Here is a 5669-nt window from a genome sequence, read left to right as displayed (position 1 = left end):
AGCCAAATAGCCAAATACCCTCTTAAAGTTTCAAAGTATGGGTTTTGGAAACCATAAGGTGATCTTGGTTTCGAGAGTTTAAAGTATCGTATCCTAATGTGCTGGATGTGATATTCTTTCGGAACAAGAGAATCCTAAATTTCAACCCATATTGTTCGAAAATTTTTAGGATCGTATTTTTAAAATTCTTTAAAGTTTTCAATCATCGACACTAAAAACACTAAATAATCAACTAGGTATCAATTTTGGGCGTTACGAGGGTGCTAATCCTTCCCCGTACGTAACCGACTTCCGAACCTATTTTTCTGAATTTCATGGACCAAAATCGTTGTTTTAATAAAATTAAATTGTTTATTATAAACAACCACTTTTCAATGTGGTCCGATCACACCTTATCAAAAAGGATTGGTGACGACTCCCATTTTAATTTTCGTTTTCAAAATTCAAGTCGACCCCATTTTCACAAAAAAATTGGTGTCAACACCTAAAATAACGGAAAAGGTTGAGGATGAGGCCATGTTGAATTACGTAAACTTAATTGTTTGCTAAAGGTTCAGTAGTAGCATATATGTTATAGTTTCCAAAGAGAAGAATTTAAGGAAAGTGATTATAGGAGTCAAGGTCTTGTTGCAATTGTTGTAGGGGCCAGTTGTTATCATTGCTTCAGTCGATGTCATGTAATTTACTTCATGTGTTGTGCTTTCTTTTTCCTGGAAATTTCTATGTTGTTAGTATCAATAATATATAATAAAAGGATAGAATCTTTGCTTTTTTTGTTTCTGATGGTCCATATTTCTATATAATAGATAATAATAAATAAGCATTATCCTTATAGCATTATACACGAGACATTAGAGTATAAATTAATTGTGCCCAAGCCTTTTCTATTATTTTGTTGACTTACTTTTCCATTAAGTGCCTAATTATAACTTAAGGGAATTTTTGGTTCAGTCGTGATGCAATTTATTTTCCAAAGACTTGGGTTTTAACGTCCCCTTTACTTAAAATATCGTCTTCAGTTTCTATTTAAGAAATTTCTCACCCATTAAGACCCAAAAAGTGAGGACTTCAAAGGAATTAATGGTACTTTTTTTATTGACAGGTTTTAATGAAATTATATTTATGCTTGTTTTATATATTTTATTAAATTGGTGTTACAAGCTAATTTAATATTAATTTAGTCGAAAAATTATTTAAAACTTAAATTTTCATAAAAGTAACAAATATTAATATAAGGTTATAGGGTGAAAAACACCTTAGTGTTTACAGAAATACTTCCTGTATTGGTAGAATAAACATTTGGTTGGCTAGTTCTATCCTCCAAGTAGCCCATGCATCCGATGGATGAATATTTACGATATTCGGTTTGTCGTCATCTATCACATTACTAGGTAATCCTTCTCCCAACTCCGCTTCAATAGGATCAAGACTCATATAGGTTCGAATAAACTTATGGAGCAAACAACATGCAATAATGATTTTATTGTGCACCCTCACAGGATACAAGACGCTCAACTATGAGTGAAGGAAGCAATCAAACAAGCCAAAGAAGAAGAGGAAGCTATAACACACTATCAAAGAAAAATAAACAATATATATTAAGAATATTTACAAAGCACAAAATAGAAATTACAACTATCTTTGCGAGTAAAAAACTTGACATTCATTTCTTTATCAATCATCCAAAAAGAAAAAAAGAAAGAAAAGAAAAGAATGTGTTTTTGAAGATTTGATTAATTGATGGTGATGTTTAATAATTATTTAAAAAACCCATTTGATTAATATGAATTTAATATTTTTATGAGAAAAGAAAATAGGTCTTAATTTCTTTTATTTTGTATTAACTCAATTTGATTATTGATATATAGTCGTTAAATATCTTAAAATTATGTATTTTAAAATATTCGATTATTATTTTATTTAAATAAAATCTAAAACTCCATATACATTACATTCTTACAATAACATGATTTGTTTGTAGCATTTTACTTTTTTTTTTATTGTTTCGTTTGTTGAGATAATTTTTGTAGTGTTAATTATAGTTTTAATCAAACAATATAAGTACTATAAAACATTTTTGAAGACCAAAATTAAATATAACATAAATTAAATATATCGAAAATAAAAATAGTTTAATAATATATTAAAAGATTAAAATAGTTTTAAATGAAACATATCAAAAATAAAAACATATCGAAAATTAAATATAACCAAAACTTTCTTGTTTAAAGTAAAAAGATCAAATTTGAATTGTAAATGTAGTTTAACATGGATATATTGTATTTCCCGTATTACTAGAAAAGAGTAATGGTATCATCATTCCAGTGGAGATATTTGTTTATGTCCCTTTTCTTTGTTGATTTTTTTTGTTGTTCTTGACTCTTGACATTTGGTAGCCTACGAGGGTGTGCTGCTCTTTAACTTGGCAGCTTCCTTTTCCATTAACAAATTTCATCTTTCCAAAGTTGAACACATAACCAACTTACAACAAAGACATTGGGAGGGTATTGTTATCTTATCACACCCTTGAGTGATATTTTTCCCCCTTCTTGTTGCTACCTTCAACCTACAATGATGACCAATAAATTAATTTCCTTTAGGAGTTACTGAGGATGATCAAATAGGTTCACAGATCCCTTACTTTGATGATGAACAACTCAATGTGCATGAACAAATGACTCAGCATTCTACCACTTAAAAGATGATTTGTTCAAGGAGTGGATAAATATAATTTAAAACTAGTTTCTATTGTTGAAAGATGCATAGAACACGGGCATAAATCATTTTGAAGTTCTTACTTATAAATACATACAATGAATCTCATCATAGCATAGGCTGCAAGGCAATTTTGCCAAGTATATTCAATGATAACATGAATTACATGTGAGACATGAAACTTACCAATCTGCTTATCTGCAAAATTAAGAAAAATAAGAACTGCTGCTTCGCTCAGCTCCTCTTCCTGTAAAAGATTTACACTTGAAACTTGTCCAGAAGAAGCATTAATGAAATACATAAAACAAGCATTGAAAAATGAAGTAAGATATTGTAAACACCAAGTAAGTGTTGTTGGTTACAGACATATAAACAAGTCAGAATCACATTCTAGGAAGCAGAAAGAAGGTTTTCATGTAGCATTCTTTCTTTTTGTCAAACTTCTAAAACACAAATGTTACTACAGTAGACCATGAGATCAATGTTGCCGCCTGCAAAGTAATCTATATATTATCTTCAATGCATGAAATATTTATAAGATATACCATAGCAAGGTTTTAGGAAGTTTTTAAGAAAGAGGATGATTAATATTTATAAGATATACCATAGCAAAATAATCTATATATCATTTACAATGCATGAAATGTTACTACAGAGGCTGGCCTATACTAGAAGCACCGTTTTATTGAATATGGGAACAAAATATGAACCATATACTAAAATTGAATAGGATGATTAACCTTTTCGTCTGTCATGAACCACAGGAAAGCATAGATGTAAACTTTTATTTCATTTCAACACTTTTAGACATTGAGATAACCTGGAATAACGCTAATAAATTAAATCCCAAGTCCTAATTATAAAAGTAGTACAAATAGTGGCATCCCATGTATAAAATATTGAGATACTATGACAGACTCAAAGTTAGTTTGTTCTAAAGGTAAAAAGAAAATGGAAATTCACTTATTAGCCATGGGATTGTTAATAACAATAGTTATAAAATCTAGGCATACACCTCTTTTACAATTTAAAAGAACTTACAGAATGTCATATAAGTTTAAGAGCAAAAACTATTAGCTTAATTAAATTTCTAAGCGGCCAGATGTAGACTCATAAAGACAAACTTTACAGAGAGCTTCCAGAAACCAAACATCTTATTTCAAAGTTGCCATTGGCCAGTAGAATATTAGTAAATAATGAAGGAATATAAAAGCAATGCATGTTTGTGAAAGTTACTTGATATATGTCTGTCCACTTGCATCAGTAAATAATAAAGATATTATCAAGACAAAAAATTGACATCACTTGTGTTAAAATATTAAAGCTCCAAAAGATAAAAGAAAGAAAAAATTGCAGAACAAGGTATTAAATGAATACATTTTAGTCTAATAATAAAGCATTAAAATTCCACAACTTAGTACTATTAGTTTTGACGAAGTTCAGTGGCTTTGAATAACAACAAACTTGGAATCAGAAAAGGAGAACCTTAAGTTTGCAGAAATAGCTTTTGGATTGGCAGCTAGAGACAGAATATCCCACACTATATCATATTTCATCCAGTATCGGAAAAGTAAAGCTTTGATGATAAAGAGTGATCAGTGTTGTAAATTTGCTTAAAGCTGCTACTATGATGGTTTTACAAAAGAAATACCAAGAACAGACATATAAAGATATCGGCAAGAGGCAAAAGAATCATGTAAGTTGCGGATTAAAGCTACTTTATACAGTTGAGATTTATAACAACAAGCATTATCTCAAGCCTTTGATATAAGAAATTATGAACTTCGCCATCTCTTTACCTTCAAATAATCAAATAGATAAGAAAATATTATCAAACTTTCAGGACAGTACTATAAAAAATATACTATACATGTTAAAGATCCAGATTAAGAAGTAGTGATCGGCATACCTAAACCCCACACTTGAAATTTGATGTTATTGTCTCAAGCCTTTGTTTGACATACCTCCCTCTCACACCGAGCCAAAGAAAGGCCTACTCAACCCCTTCCCAAGCCGACTGGTTGTTCGATTCTCTCTCGTCCCAGGCCACCTTAATGCCCCCACTTGGCACGCAACTTGGGTAAGAAAAAAATAGACAGGTAGGAAAATGAAAGTAACAGTAGAAGGAAAAACGTTTACTTGACCTTGGATGAAGGGGAGGAATGTCGGAGTCGAAGGAAGCAAGAAATGGTTGTCGTTCGAGTGATTTTGAGGTAAGAATTTGTGAGGGTAAAATAGGGTTCATATGGCAACGAATGGGTAAACGGTGAAGAGGGAAGGGAATAAAGATCCCTAATTATCTCTACTTAAGCCTGGAACAGAATACATGTGTAATAGGGTATTCCCTTGAACCAAACATCTTAAGTGGGCCTGTAGAATAGGCTTGTAATAGACAGGTAATGCCATAACCATTACCTTCAACCAAACATCCCCTAAGTGTTTATAGAAATACTCCTTGTATTGGTAGTATAAATAATCCTTAGACTTGACACACAGACTCTCCTTGTATGTTGACTGTCGAAACCACTTTTTGAAAATAAAAAATAATGTCGACTTAAAAAAAATGAAAATTGGAGTCGCCACCGATCTTTTATTGAGGTGTGATCGGATCACCTTAAAAATGATTTTGGTCTACTAGTTTTAGTAAAAACGGGTTCGGGAGTTAGTTACGTACGAGGAAGGATTAGCACCCTCATAACGCCCAAAATTGGTACCGAATTGATTATTTAATGTCTTAAAGTCGAATGTTGAAAATTCGAAGAGATTAAAAATGATTTCCCCTTTTTATTAATGCCATATTTTAAAATAATTCTTGGATAGATTTGAACGAATGTAAAAAAGGCCTTCTCATCTCGGAGCAACCAAATATCGTATCCTGTAAGTTAGGATGCAACGTTGGATTTCCCGAGTATAAGATAACCTTTAAAAATTTTTATTGAAACTTTGTGTATTTG

The 5669-nt window shown here is 31.1% G+C and overlaps 1 long non-coding RNA gene across 1 annotated transcript; it reads right to left on the bottom strand.

Moving 5' to 3' along the window:
* Positions 1–2277: 2277 nt before the first annotated feature.
* Positions 2278–4658, bottom strand: LOC105798218 (uncharacterized). Its single transcript, XR_001134978.2, has 3 exons — positions 4625–4658; positions 2902–2962; positions 2278–2566 (listed from the first exon to the last, which is right to left on the bottom strand). It is a non-coding gene; the product is annotated as an uncharacterized LOC105798218 (long non-coding RNA).
* Positions 4659–5669: the final 1011 nt, after the last annotated feature.

The sequence above is a fragment of the Gossypium raimondii genome, chromosome 9 (genome assembly GCF_025698545.1).
Source record: "Gossypium raimondii isolate GPD5lz chromosome 9, ASM2569854v1, whole genome shotgun sequence".
Classification (NCBI taxonomy): Eukaryota; Viridiplantae; Streptophyta; class Magnoliopsida; order Malvales; family Malvaceae; genus Gossypium; species Gossypium raimondii.
The sequence above is the reverse complement of the archived record's forward strand: the minus strand, read 5'-3'. Positions and strand labels throughout refer to the sequence as shown.